Genomic DNA, 14,614 nt, shown 5'->3' on the forward strand with positions numbered 1-14,614 from the left:
TACTTGCACACATAACTCCACGGTGCCCATTATTGTTGAGCTTGCAGCTGTGTTGCTTAAATCACAGTGCACTATAAGCTCGGCAATGTTTTCACCATTCTGTGGTTTAGCAGTGCAAGTGATGTTTTGGTTCAAACAAAACGTTTCTTGTAAAATAATAATAACTAGAAAAAGTGCCCTTCCGGGCACAGGTCTCCACCAGGAGGATAGGACTGTGTGAGATGTTTGGCAAAATGTTCAGGAGTAATATAAACATGTTTGTTTGTTTGTTTGTTTGTTTTTTGCAACAATGTTCTTTTGTTGAGGAAATGCAGAGCCAGATCACTCATAGCATCTCTGAGGATAGAATTCTGGATGAGCAGGACATGTGCAGCATTTTGAACAAAACGGGCCACTCCTGAAAACTTTGGAAGGCAATGTTAGCCAATCAATGTAGAATCTGAGAAATCCAACAGACTGTCTTGTTCACATGACTACAGAGATCATGTGTACCGATTTGCGTGAGATTTGGATGAAATCTGTGCGACTAACATAAGCAATGTGTTTTGCAGAAATCGGCCTCATGGTGGCGCTATAACCGGTAGATGTGGAGGGATGCAGAGACAATGTTTTTCCATGGCCTCTAGGGAGTGCGCATACATAAGTTGTATACAGATCGATGCAGTTATAGCTAAAAACAGGAATTGGCCTGTTATAGCGCCACCATGAGGCTGATTTGGAAAAGAATGAGTGGCATGTCGTCCTCGGCCTAGTGGAAATGTGCGTGCATAATTTCACGGAAATTGCACACTGTTTGTGATTTGCGACATTTTGTTCGAAACGGACCAATCATGTGAGCTTTGGAAGCCAATCTTAGCCAATCAGGATGGAAGATGGGAAATGGTGCAGATCCGTGTTGATCACATGACTATGAAGATAGTGTATACCGAATTGTGTGATGTATGGATAAAATGTGTACGAGTAATGTACAGAAATGTGTTTTGCCTAAATCGGCCTCATGGTGGCGCTATAACAGCCCATTGAAGAATATTTGGGGCAGAGGTTCGTTGTTGGCATCCAGGGAGTGTGTGTGCAAAGTTTGGCATGGATCGGGCCAACGGTGCCGGAGATTAGCTGATCACGGACGGACGGAAGGACGGAAGGAAGGAAGGAAGGACGGACACACACACACACGGACGGAGTGCAAAACATACTCTCTCCCCATGCCTTCGGCCTGGTGGAGACAATAATAATTGCTGAGTGTTTGTTCAGTAAGAGGTCTCTCCGTCTCATCAGTAGAAAAAAAGAAAAAGAAAAAAAGTAAAGAAAAACATTTTAAGATTCTCTGGTGTATTTTAAGGTTGGACATTATTGTCTAGTTCCAGTTTTTGTCTGCTCACTTAGTTCGCAGTGTCCTCAATTCCAGTTTCACTTGTTGCCCCACCTGCAATAAAACATGTAATTCCAGGATTGGACACTTTAGCCACCAAATAACTCACCGTTAAGGACATAAGTGGACGTCATCATCGGATTGGATGGACAACCATAAGCATGTAAGTAAGTAAGTAAGTAAGTAAGTAAGTGTGTGTGTGTGTGTGTGTGTGTGGATAGGCCAATCACAATGATTGACACATAGGAGGAACAATGAGAAACTGTAGCCTCGCACACAGTGTGTCCACACCTAAGCGGAAAACGGCCGACAGCCGCGGACCTAAGTGCCGCGCTACAAGCTTGTAGGTCTGCTATTTTAGACAGACAGACAGACAGAGGCTCCCAAAAATAGCAGACCTACAAGCTCGTAGCGTGGCACTTGGTGCCGCGCTACGAGCTTGTAGGTCTGCTATTTTAGACAGACAGACAGACAGACAGACAGACAGAGGCCCCCAAAATAGCAGACCTACAAGCTCGTAGCGCAGCACTCGCGCTACGAGCTTGTAGGTCTGCTATTTTAGACAGACAGACAGACAGACAGACAGACAGACAGACAGACAGACAGACAGACAGACAGAGGCCCCCAAAAATAGCAGACCTAGGGGGAACAACATATTTTCAGATGGGGGTCGGAGGCCAATTACATATAATTACATGTAATGCATCTATGTAAAGCGCCTTGGATAAAGGCGCTATATAAATGCACCATTTACGCGCACGCACGCACGCACGCACGCGCGCGTGCACACACACACGCACACACACACCTATATACTCAAAGATTTGAGCCGCATTTTCACGATTTTTCAAAAATAGCAGACCTACAAGCTCGTAGCGCGCCACCGCTTGCGGGTCTGCTATTTTTATAACATAAAAGTATAACATAATGCACCAAAAAGGGTTCACCCCCACCTGAACATCCTCTAATGAAACGGTGGGTCTGATTATTTACAAACACACAGCTTGTGTGTTTGTAAATGAATCAATCGAGTGACTCGCTGAGTGTCTGACCCGACTGACTCTCTGTCTGTCTGTCTGTCAGTCGGAATGACCTTTGACCTGACCTGTGGGGACCGTGTCTGCTCTCTGGTGAAATAAAGAACGGAGGTGACATCATGCAGTGTTGTGTTTTTGGCAGCAAACTCATTTCAGTCCCTTGAATTTGAGTTTTAATTTAGTCACATTTTAGTCACCTGGAATGTTTGAGTGTTTTAATGTGTTTTAGGCAATGCCTCTGTGTGTGTGTGTGTGGTGCTGTCATATTATATGTGTAACTCCCTCCGAGCACAGACAGACACAAGTGGTTTCCTTGAAACTGATTTATTTGAAGACTTGTGGATCCTCCAAATTCACCGTGAAAACTATAAACAATACAATAAAACAAGCACGTTACAATTAACATAAATACGACATGACATGCACAGCATGTAGATGCAAACATTTTACCAAAGTAAAATAAAGTAAAACAAATACCTCGTTGGCTGCGTGCAAATAACAAAGAAGGGAATCTCTTCAGTCTTAGGTCCTTATAACCTTTCTTATGACAGTCTCTTGTAACTTAGTCTCTTTGTGTGACCAGTGCAAATGGAGCTGCTGCACCCTGCTGCTGCTTGTGGCTTGATTGCTTACACAAAAAACCTGTGTACCCAATTTACATGAGCAGATCAAACGAGACACGGAACATGACTTTGACTCTTCAAAATAAAAGCATACAACAACTTGACACAAATACATGAAATAATGTTTTAAACGTAAATGTGACTTAACTATGAACTTCTTCATTATGAACTTGGAGCTTTTAGGAATAAAGCAAACTATATCACCTATAGTGGCAACAGTTACAATATGAATGTGTTTAAATGCCAGTGTAGCTGGTTGTAGCTGCACACAATGCAGCAGGCATTAGACAACCTGACAGCCACCAACCTGGCAACCCTGAATGAGCCAATCAGCTGCCAGTCTCTGGTGTGTGTGTGTGTGTGTGTGTGTGTGTCACAAGTACTGTGTGGTATCAAATCCCTTTGATGTGTGTGTGTCGTCTCGGACGAGGAGCAGGAGAAAAGAACAAACTCTACCCTAACGTCACTAAAAAGTACATTAAAACCCTTTTTCCTTTCCAAAACAAACACAACGTACATTATGACAATATTTCACCCTTTGCATTGGTAAAATAGACTTTATTTTTTTTTGTCTTCCCTTCCAAAAAAACAAAAAGATAAAATTACCCCAAATCCATGGTTAAGAGTATTCCATGATGGCTCAGTGGTTTGGGCAGCTTCCTATGGTGCCTGCCAGAGAACGCTGGTTCGAGTCAAGATTCGTGACCTCGGACCAAGGACTAAGGATCCAGAATGAATAAATCAAAATAAATCACTCTTTACCTTTTAGTCAAGTAAATGTACTATTGGAATGTATGTTGGCGGACGTAATCCAAGATAATCCACTCTGTCAATTTGTAACAGTCAGCAGTGCCAGTTGTTGCCACAGGGTGGTGCACTGCTCCCCTTTGTTTTGCTTTGTGTAGAAGATCTGACGCAATTCCACCTCTTGCTATAGATAGACATGACATGACATGATGTGTGTCAAACAATTGTCACACATGGATGGATGATTAGCCGTGTTTATTTATTTATTTCCGGGGGGCATGAATGAATGAATGAATGAATGAATGACTAACCCTGTAAAACCCGGATTAATTTCTACTTGCAAAAAACGATTTCAACCTTACTACTACTTTTTACTACTAGGACTCATCAGAGGAAATCATGTAAAATAAATTATATATATATTTTTTGCACATTTATAATAATTATTAAAATAATAATAATAAATTAATAATTTACATTTGGGGGACATCTTTCACAATAATAAGGATAAATCCAAATAAATCATACTTTACCTTTTAGTCAAAGGACTGAGATAGATCCTTAGTCCTTAGACTAAGGATAAATCAATCCCGGCCCCTCCATAGGGCCGGGGGTCCGCCGGGGGTCCGCGGAGGGGGTCCGCGGGGGTCCCCGGCCCTATCTCGGCCGTCCCTTGTCCGTTTCGGACGGGGGGAATCTCGTTCGAACCGGGCCGCCGTCCCGGACGCGCTCCCGGGGCTCTCGCGGTGGCAATAGTTGGAAATGTCACGTCCACCAAGGGGAAACCTTGACCAGGCTATGGTGAGTATGCCAGTATGGCCACTATATGCGTGTACTATGTTGGCAGCAGTGCTCCGTTCACGTTTGTTTATTATATTAGTGCTGTCTGCCGTGATACCTGGCTTAATATGGTCAATACTGAATCAGTCTAAAATATGCTTTGGCGCCCCCCCCCCCCCCCCACCTCTTGCTATAGACAGACAGACAGACATGATGTGTGTCAAACAATCGTCACACATGGATGGATGATTATCCTTGTTTATTTATTTATTTCCGGGGGGAATGAATGAATGAATGAATGAATGAATGAATGAATGAATGAATGAATGAATAAAAAAATAAAAAAATAAATAGATGGATGGATGGATGGATGGATGGATGGATGGATGGATGATGGATGGATGGATGATGGATGGATGGATGGATGGATGGATGGATGATGGATGGATGATGGATGGATGGATGGATGATGGATGGATGGATGGATGGATGGATGATGGATGGATGGATGGATGGATGGATGGATGGATGGATGGATGGATGGATGGATGGATGGATGATGGATGGATGGATGGATGGATGGATGGATGGATGATGGATGGATGATGGCTGGATGGATGGATGATGGATGGATGGATGATGGATGGATGATGGATGGATGGATGATGGATGGATGGATGGATGATGGATGGATGGATGGATGGATGGATGGATGGATGGATGGATGGATGGATGATGGATGGATGGATGGATGGATGGATGGATGATGGATGGATGGATGGATGATGGATGGATGGATGGATGGATGATGGATGGATGGATGGATGATGGATGGATGGATGGATGGATGGATGGATGATGGATGGATGGATGATGGATGGATGGATGGATGATGGATGGATGGATGATGGATGGATGGATGAAGGATGGATGATGGATGGATGGATGATGGATGGATGGATGGATGGATGGATGATGGATGATGGATGGATGGATGGATGATGGATGGATGGATGGATGGATGGATGATGGATGGATGGATGGATGATGGATGGATGGATGGATGGATGGATGGATGATGGATGGATGGATGGATGGATGGATGGATGATGGATGGATGGATGATGGATGGATGATGGATGGATGATGGATGGATGGATGGATGGATGATGGATGGATGGATGGATGGATGATGGATGGATGGATGGATGGATGGATGGATGATGGATGGATGATGGATGGATGGATGGATGATGGATGGATGGATGGATGGATGATGGATGGATGGATGGATGGATGATGGATGGATGGATGGATGATGGATGGATGGATGGATGGATGGATGGATGATGGATGGATGATGGATGGATGGATGGATGATGGATGGATGGATGGATGGATGATGGGTGGATGGATGGATGGATGGATGGATGGATGGATGATGGATGGATGATGGATGGATGGATGGATGGATGGATGGATGATGGATGGATGGATGGATGGATGGATGATGGATGGATGGATGGATGGATGGATGGATGATGGATGGATCATATTTCCGGGGGCATTTCACACACCTCACATTTTGCTTATGCAAATTAGTGGGCTGCGTCCCACCTGCTTTGTGGGTGTGGTTTCGACTACTTTGTGGGAGTGGCTTATGCAAATGAAGGGGCATGGTTCCGGCTACTTTGTGGGATTAGTTCATGCAAATGAAGGTGCGTGGTATGCAAATGAAGGTGCGTGGTATGCAAATGAAGGTGCGTGGTATGCAAATGAAGGTGCGTGGTATGCAAATGAAGGGGAGTGGTATGCAAATGAAGGGGCATGGTTCCGGCTACTCTGTGGGATTAGTTTATGCAAATGAAGGTGTGTGGTATGCAAATGAAGGGCGTGGTATGCAGATGAAGGGGCATGGTATGCAAATGAAGGGGAGTGGTATGCAAATGAAGGTGCGTGGTATGCAAATTAAGGTGTGTGGTATGCAAATGAAGGGGAGTGGTATGCAAATGAAGGGGAGTGGTATGCAAATGAAGGGGCATGGTTCCGGCTACTTTGTGGAATTAGTTTGAGCAAATGAAGGTGCGTGGTATGCAAATGAAGGGGCGTGGTATGCAAATGAAGGGGAGTGGTATGCAAATGAAGGGCGTGTTTCGGCTACTTTGTGGGATCGGCTTATGCAAATGAAGGGGCATAGTATGCAAATGAAGGGGAGTGGTATGCAAATGAAGGTGCGTGGTATGCAAATTAAGGTGCGTGGTATGCAAATGAAGGGGAGTGGTATGCAAATGAAGGGGAGTGGTATGCAAATGAAGGGGCATGGTTCCGGCTACTTTGTGGAATTAGTTTGTGCAAATGAAGGTGCGTGGTATGCAAATGAAGGGGCGTGGTATGCAAATGAAGGGGAGTGGTATGCAAAAAAAGGGCGTGTTTCGGCTACTTTGTGGGATCGGCTTATGCAAATTAAGGGGCGTAGTATGCAAATGAAGGGGAGTGGTATGCAAATGAAGGGGCATGGTATGCAAATGAAGGGGCATGGTATGTAAATGAAGGGGAGTGGTATGCAAATGAAGGGCATGTTTCTGCTACCTTGTGGGATTGGCTTATGCAAATGAAGGTGCGTGGTATGCAAATGAAGGGGAGTGGTATGCAAATGAAGGGGCATGGTTCCGGCTACTTTGTGAGATTAGTTTATGCAAATGAAGGGGCGTGGTATGCAAATGAAGGGGCGTGGTATGCAAATGAAGATGCATGGTATGCAAATGAAGGGGAGTGGTATGCAAATGAAGGTGCGTGGTATGCAAATGAAGGGGCGTGGTATGCAAATGAAGGGGCATGGTTCCGGCTACTTTGTGGAATTAGTTTTTGCAAATGAAGGTGCGTGGTATGCAAATGAAGGTGCGTGGTATGCAAATGAAGGGGAGTGGTATGCAAATGAAGGGGCATGGTTCCGGCTACTTTGTGGAATTAGTTTATGCAAATGAAGGTGCGTGGTATGCAAATGAAGGGGAGTGGTATGCAAATTAAGGGGCATGGTTCCGGCTACTTTGTGGGATTAGTTTATGCAAATGAAGGAAGGTGCGTGGTATGCAAATGAAGGGGAGTAGTATGCAAATGAAGGTGCATGGTATGCAAATGAAGGTGCGTGGTATGCAAATGAAGGGGAGTGGTATGCAAATGAAGGGCATGTTTCAACTACTTTGTGGGATTGGTTTATGCAAATGAAGGGCGTGGCATGCAAATGAAGGGGAGTGGTATGCAAATGAAGGGCATGTTTCGGATACTTTGTGGGATTGGTTTATGCAAATGAAGGGGTGTGGCATGCAAATGAAGGGGAGTGGTATGCAAATTAAGGTGCATGGTATGCAAATAAAGGGGCGTGGCATGCAAATGAAGGGGATTGGTTTATGCAAATTAAGGTGCATGGTATGCAAATAAAGGGGCGTGGCATGCAAATGAAGGGGATTGGTTTATGCAAATTAAGGGGCGTTGCATGCAAATGAAGGTGCGTGGTATGCAAATGAAGGGCATGGTTCCGGCTACTTTGTGGGATTAGTTTATGCAAATGAAGGTGCGTGGTATGCAAATGAAGGGGCGTGGCATGCAAATGAAGGGGAGTGGTATGCAAATTAAGGTGTGTGGTATGCAAATAAAGGGGCGTGGCATGCAAATGAAGGGAATTGGTTTATGCAAATTAAGGGGCGTTGCATGCAAATGAAGGTGCGTGGTATGCAAATGAAGGTGCGTGGTATGCAAATGAAGGGGCATGGTTCCGGCTACTTTGTGGGATTATCTTATGCAAATGAAGGTGCGTGGTATGCAAATGAAGGGCATGGTTCCGGCTACTTTGTGGGATTAGTTCATGCAAATGAAGGTGCGTGGTATGCAAATGAAGGGGAGTGGTATGCAAATTAAGGGCATGTTTCGGCTACTTTGTGGGATTGGTTTATGCAAATGAAGGGGTATGGTATGCAAATGAAGGGGACTGGTATGCAAATTAAGGGCATGTTTCGGGTACTTTGTGGGATTGGTTTATGCAAATGAAGGGGTATGGTATGCAAATGAAGGGGACTGGTATGCAAATGAAGGGCGTTGTTTCGGCTACTTTGTGGGTGAGGCTATGCAAATTAGTAGGTGTCGCTTATGCAAATGAGTGGGTGTCGCCACGCCCTTCGTTTGCATCCCACTCCCCTTCATTTGCATACCATGCCCCTTCATTTGCATACCATGCCCCTTCATTTGCATACCATGCCCCTTCATTTGCATAAACCAATCCCGCAAAGTAGCCGAAACATGCCCTTCATTTGCCTAACACTCCCCTTCATTTGCATACCACGCACCTTCATTTGCATGCCACGCCCCTTAATTTGCATAAACCAATCCCCTTCATTTGCATGCCACGCCCCTTTATTTGCATACCACGCACCTTCATTTGCATACCACGCACCTTCATTTGCATAAACTAATCCCACAAAGTAGCCGGAACCATGCCCCTTCAGTTGCATACCACTCCCCTTCATTTGCATACCACTCCCCTTCATTTGCATACCACGCACCTTCATTTGCATACCACTCCCCTTCATTTGCATACCACGCACCTTCATTTGCATACCACTCCCCTTCATTTGCATACCACGCACCTTCATTTGCATGCCACGCCCCTTAATTTGCATAAACCAATCCCCTTCATTTGCATGCAACGCCCCTTTATTTGCATACCACGCACCTTCATTTGCATACCACGCACCTTCATTTGCATAAACTAATCCCACAAAGTAGCCGGAACCATGCCCCTTCAGTTGCATACCACTCCCCTTCATTTGCATACCACGCACCTTCATCTGCATACCACTCCCCTTCATTTGCATACCACGCACCTTCATTTGCATACCATGCCCCTTCATTTGCATAAACCAATCCCGCAAAGTAGCCGAAACATGCCCTTCATTGGCATACCACTCCCCTTCATTTGCATACCATGCCCCTTCATTTGCATACCACTCCCCTTCATTTGCATACCATGCCCCTTCATTTGCATACCATGCCCCTTCATTTGCATAAACCAATCCCGCAAAGTAGCCGAAACATGCCCTTCATTTGCATACCACGCCCCTTAATTTGCATACCACGCACCTTAATTTGCATACCACTCCCCTTCATTTGCATGCCACGCCCCTTCATTTGCATAAACCAATCCCACAAAGTATCCGCAACATGCCCTTCATTTGCATACCACTCCCCTTCATTTGCATGCCACGCCCCTTCATTTGCATAAACCAATCCCACAAAGTATCCGAAACATGCCCTTCATTTGCATACCACTCCCCTTCATTTGCATACCACGCCCCTTCATTTGCATACTATGCACCTTCATTTGCATACCATACCCCTTCATTTGCATAAGCAAATCCCACAAAGTAGCCGAACACGCCCTTCATTTGCATACCACTCCCCTTCATTTGCATACCACGCACCTTCATTTGCATACCACGCACCTTCATTTGCATACCACTCCCCTTCATTTGCATGCCACGCCCCTTCATTTGCATAAACTAATCCCACAAAGTAGCCGGAACCATGCCCCTTCATTTGCATACCACGCCCCTTAATTTGCATACCATACCCCTTAATTTGCATAAGCAAATCCCACAAAGTAGCCGAAACACGCCCTTCATTTGCATACCACTCCCCTTCATTTGCATACCACTCCCCTTCATTTGCATACCACGCCCCTTCATTTGCATACTATGCACCTTCATTTGCATACCATACCCCTTCATTTGCATAAGCAAATCCCACAAAGTAGCTGAAACACGCCCTTCATTTGCATACCACTCCCCTTCATTTGCATACCACGCACCTTCATTTGCATACCACGCACCTTCATTTGCATACCACTCCCCTTCATTTGCATGCCACGCCCCTTCATTTGCATAAACCAATCCCACAAAGTAGCCGAAACATGCCCTTCATTTGCATACCACTCCCCTTCATTTGCATACCACGCACCTTCATTTGCATACCACGCACCTTCATTTGCATAAGATAATCCCACAAAGTAGCCGGAACCATGCCCCTTCATTTGCATACCACGCACCTTCATTTGCATACCACGCACCTTCATTTGCATACCACGCACCTTCATTTGCATACCACGCACCTTCATTTGCATAAGATAATCCCACAAAGTAGCCGGAACCATGCCCCTTCATTTGCATACCACTCCCCTTCATTTGCATACCACGCACCTTAATTTGCATAAACTAATCCCACAAAGTAGCCGGAACCATGCCCCTTCATTTGCATACCACTCCCCTTCATTTGCATACCACGCACCTTCATTTGCATACCACGCACCTTCATTTGCATAAACTAATCCCACAAAGTAGCCGGAACCATGCCCCTTCATTTGCATACCACGCCCCTTCATTTGCATACCACTCCCCTTCATTTGCATACAACGCACCTTCATTTGCATACCACGCACCTTCATTTGCTCAAACTAATCCCACAAAGTAGCCGGAACCATGCCCCTTCATTTGCATACCACGCACCTTCGTTTGCATACCACGCCCCTTCATTTGCATACCATACCCCTTATTTTGCATAAGCAAATCCCACAAAGTAGCCGAAACACGCCCTTCATTTGCATACCACTCCCCTTAATTTGCATACCACTCCCCTTTATTTGCATACCACGCACCTTCATTTGCATACCACGCACCTTCATTTGCATAAGATAATCCCACAAAGTAGCCGGAACCATGCCCCTTCATTTGCATACCACGCACCTTCATTTGCATACCACTCCCCTTCATTTGCATACCACCCACCTTCATTTGCATAAACTAATCCCACAAAGTAGCCGGAACCATGCCCCTTAATTTGCATACCACGCCCCTTAATTTGCATACCATACCCCTTAATTTGCATAAGCAAATCCCACAAAGTAGCCGAAACACGCCCTTCATTTGCATACCACTCCTTCATTTGCATACCACTCCCCTTCATTTGCATACCACGCACCTTCATTTGCATACCACGCACCTTCATTTGCATAAGATAATCCCACAAAGTAGCCGGAACCATGCCCCTTCATTTGCATACCACGCACCTTCATTTGCATACCACTCCCCTTCATTTGCATACCACTTACCTTCATTTGCATAAACTAATCCCACAAAGTAGCCGGAACCATGCCCCTTCATTTGCATACCACTCCCCTTCATTTGCATACCACGCACCTTCATTTGCATACCACGCACCTTCATTTGCATAAACTAATCCCACAAAGTAGCCGGAACCATGCCCCTTCATTTGCATACCACGCACCTTCATTTGCATACCACGCACCTTCATTTGCATAAGATAATCCCACAAAGTAGCCGGAACCATGCCCCTTCATTTGCATACCACGCACCTTCATTTGCATACCACTCCCCTTCATTTGCATACCACGCACCTTAATTTGCATAAACTAATCCCACAAAGTAGCCGGAACCATGCCCCTTCATTTGCATACCACTCCCCTTCATTTGCATACCACGCACCTTCATTTGCATACCACGCACCTTCATTTGCATAAACTAATCCCACAAAGTAGCCGGAACCATGCCCCTTCATTTGCATACCACGCCCCTTCATTTGCATACCACTCCCCTTCATTTGCATACAACGCACCTTCATTTGCATACCACGCACCTTCATTTGCTCAAACTAATCCCACAAAGTAGCCGGAACCATGCCCCTTCATTTGCATACCACGCACCTTCGTTTGCATACCACGCCCCTTCATTTGCATACCATACCCCTTATTTTGCATAAGCAAATCCCACAAAGTAGCCGAAACACGCCCTTCATTTGCATACCACTCCCCTTAATTTGCATACCACTCCCCTTTATTTGCATACCACGCACCTTCATTTGCATACCACGCACCTTCATTTGCATAAGATAATCCCACAAAGTAGCCGGAACCATGCCCCTTCATTTGCATACCACGCACCTTCATTTGCATACCACTCCCCTTCATTTGCATACCACCCACCTTCATTTGCATAAACTAATCCCACAAAGTAGCCGGAACCATGCCCCTTAATTTGCATACCACGCCCCTTAATTTGCATACCATACCCCTTAATTTGCATAAGCAAATCCCACAAAGTAGCCGAAACACGCCCTTCATTTGCATACCACTCCTTCATTTGCATACCACTCCCCTTCATTTGCATACCACGCACCTTCATTTGCATACCACGCACCTTCATTTGCATAAGATAATCCCACAAAGTAGCCGGAACCATGCCCCTTCATTTGCATACCACGCACCTTCATTTGCATACCACTCCCCTTCATTTGCATACCACTTACCTTCATTTGCATAAACTAATCCCACAAAGTAGCCGGAACCATGCCCCTTCATTTGCATACCACTCCCCTTCATTTGCATACCACGCACCTTCATTTGCATACCACGCACCTTCATTTGCATAAACTAATCCCACAAAGTAGCCGGAACCATGCCCCTTCATTTGCATACCACACACCTTCATTTGCATACCACGCACCTTCATTTGCATAAGATAATCCCACAAAGTAGCCGGAACCATGCCCCTTCATTTGCATACCACGCACCTTCATTTGCATACCACTCCCCTTCATTTGCATACCACCCACCTTCATTTGCATAAACTAATCCCACAAAGTAGCCGGAACCATGCCCCTTAATTTGCATACCACGCCCCTTAATTTGCATACCATACCCCTTAATTTGCATAAGCAAATCCCACAAAGTAGCCGAAACACGCCCTTCATTTGCATACCACTCCCCTTCATTTGCATACCACTCCCCTTCATTTGCATACCACGCACCTTCATTTGCATACCACGCACCTTCATTTGCATAAGATAATCCCACAAAGTAGCCGGAACCATGCCCCTTCATTTGCATACCACGCACCTTCATTTGCATACCACTCCCCTTCATTTGCATACCACTTACCTTCATTTGCATAAACTAATCCCACAAAGTAGCCGGAACCATGCCCCTTCATTTGCATACCACTCCCCTTCATTTGCATACCACGCACCTTCATTTGCATACCACGCACCTTCATTTGCATAAACTAATCCCACAAAGTAGCCGGAACCATGCCCCTTCATTTGCATACCACGCCCCTTCATTTGCATACCATGCACCTTCATTTGCATACCATACCCCTTCATTTGCATAAGCAAATCCCACAAAGTAGCCGAAACACGCCCTTCATTTGCATACCACGCACCTTCATTTGCATACCACGCACCTTCATTTGCATACCACGCACCTTCATTTGCATAAACTAATCCCACAAAGTAGCCGGAACCATGCCCCTTCAGTTGCATACCACTCCCCTTCATTTGCATACCACGCACCTTCATCTGCATACCACTCCCCTTCATTTGCATACCACGCACCTTCATTTGCATACCATGCCCCTTCATTTGCATAAGCCAATCCCACAAAGTAGCCGAAACACGCCCTTCATTTGCATAAACCGCTCCAACAATGTAGGCGGGCGACACCCACTCATTTGCATAATGACCAACTAATTTACATAGCCCACACCCACAAAGTAGCAGGAACCACACCCTTCATTTGCATAAACCACTCCCACAAAGTAGGCGGGGTGACACCCACTAATTTACATAAGTGACACCCACTAATTTGCATATACCAGACCCACAAAGTAGCCGAAACCACGCCCATCAAATTTGCATAACCCACACCCACAAAGTAGCCGGAACCACGCCCTTCATTAGCATAAACTGCTCCCACAAAGTAAGTTAGCGAGAAAAGTCGCGAAATTCGTCAGAACAAATCCGAGACCATCACCGCAACCGGGTCGCGGCCCCGATCGCAGCCATATAGGGTTTGGGCCAAACGGACATACGGTCGCGACAGTAGCCCTGCACGAAAGCCTCGAAATTTGCGACTTTGACGCGAAAGTCGCAGAACAAATCCGAGACCATCACCGCGGCCGGGTCGCGGCCCCGATCGCAGCCGTATAGGTTTCGGG

Source organism: Electrona antarctica (genome assembly GCF_951216825.1).
Source record: "Electrona antarctica genome assembly, chromosome: 21".
Lineage (NCBI taxonomy): Eukaryota > Metazoa > Chordata > Actinopteri > Myctophiformes > Myctophidae > Electrona > Electrona antarctica.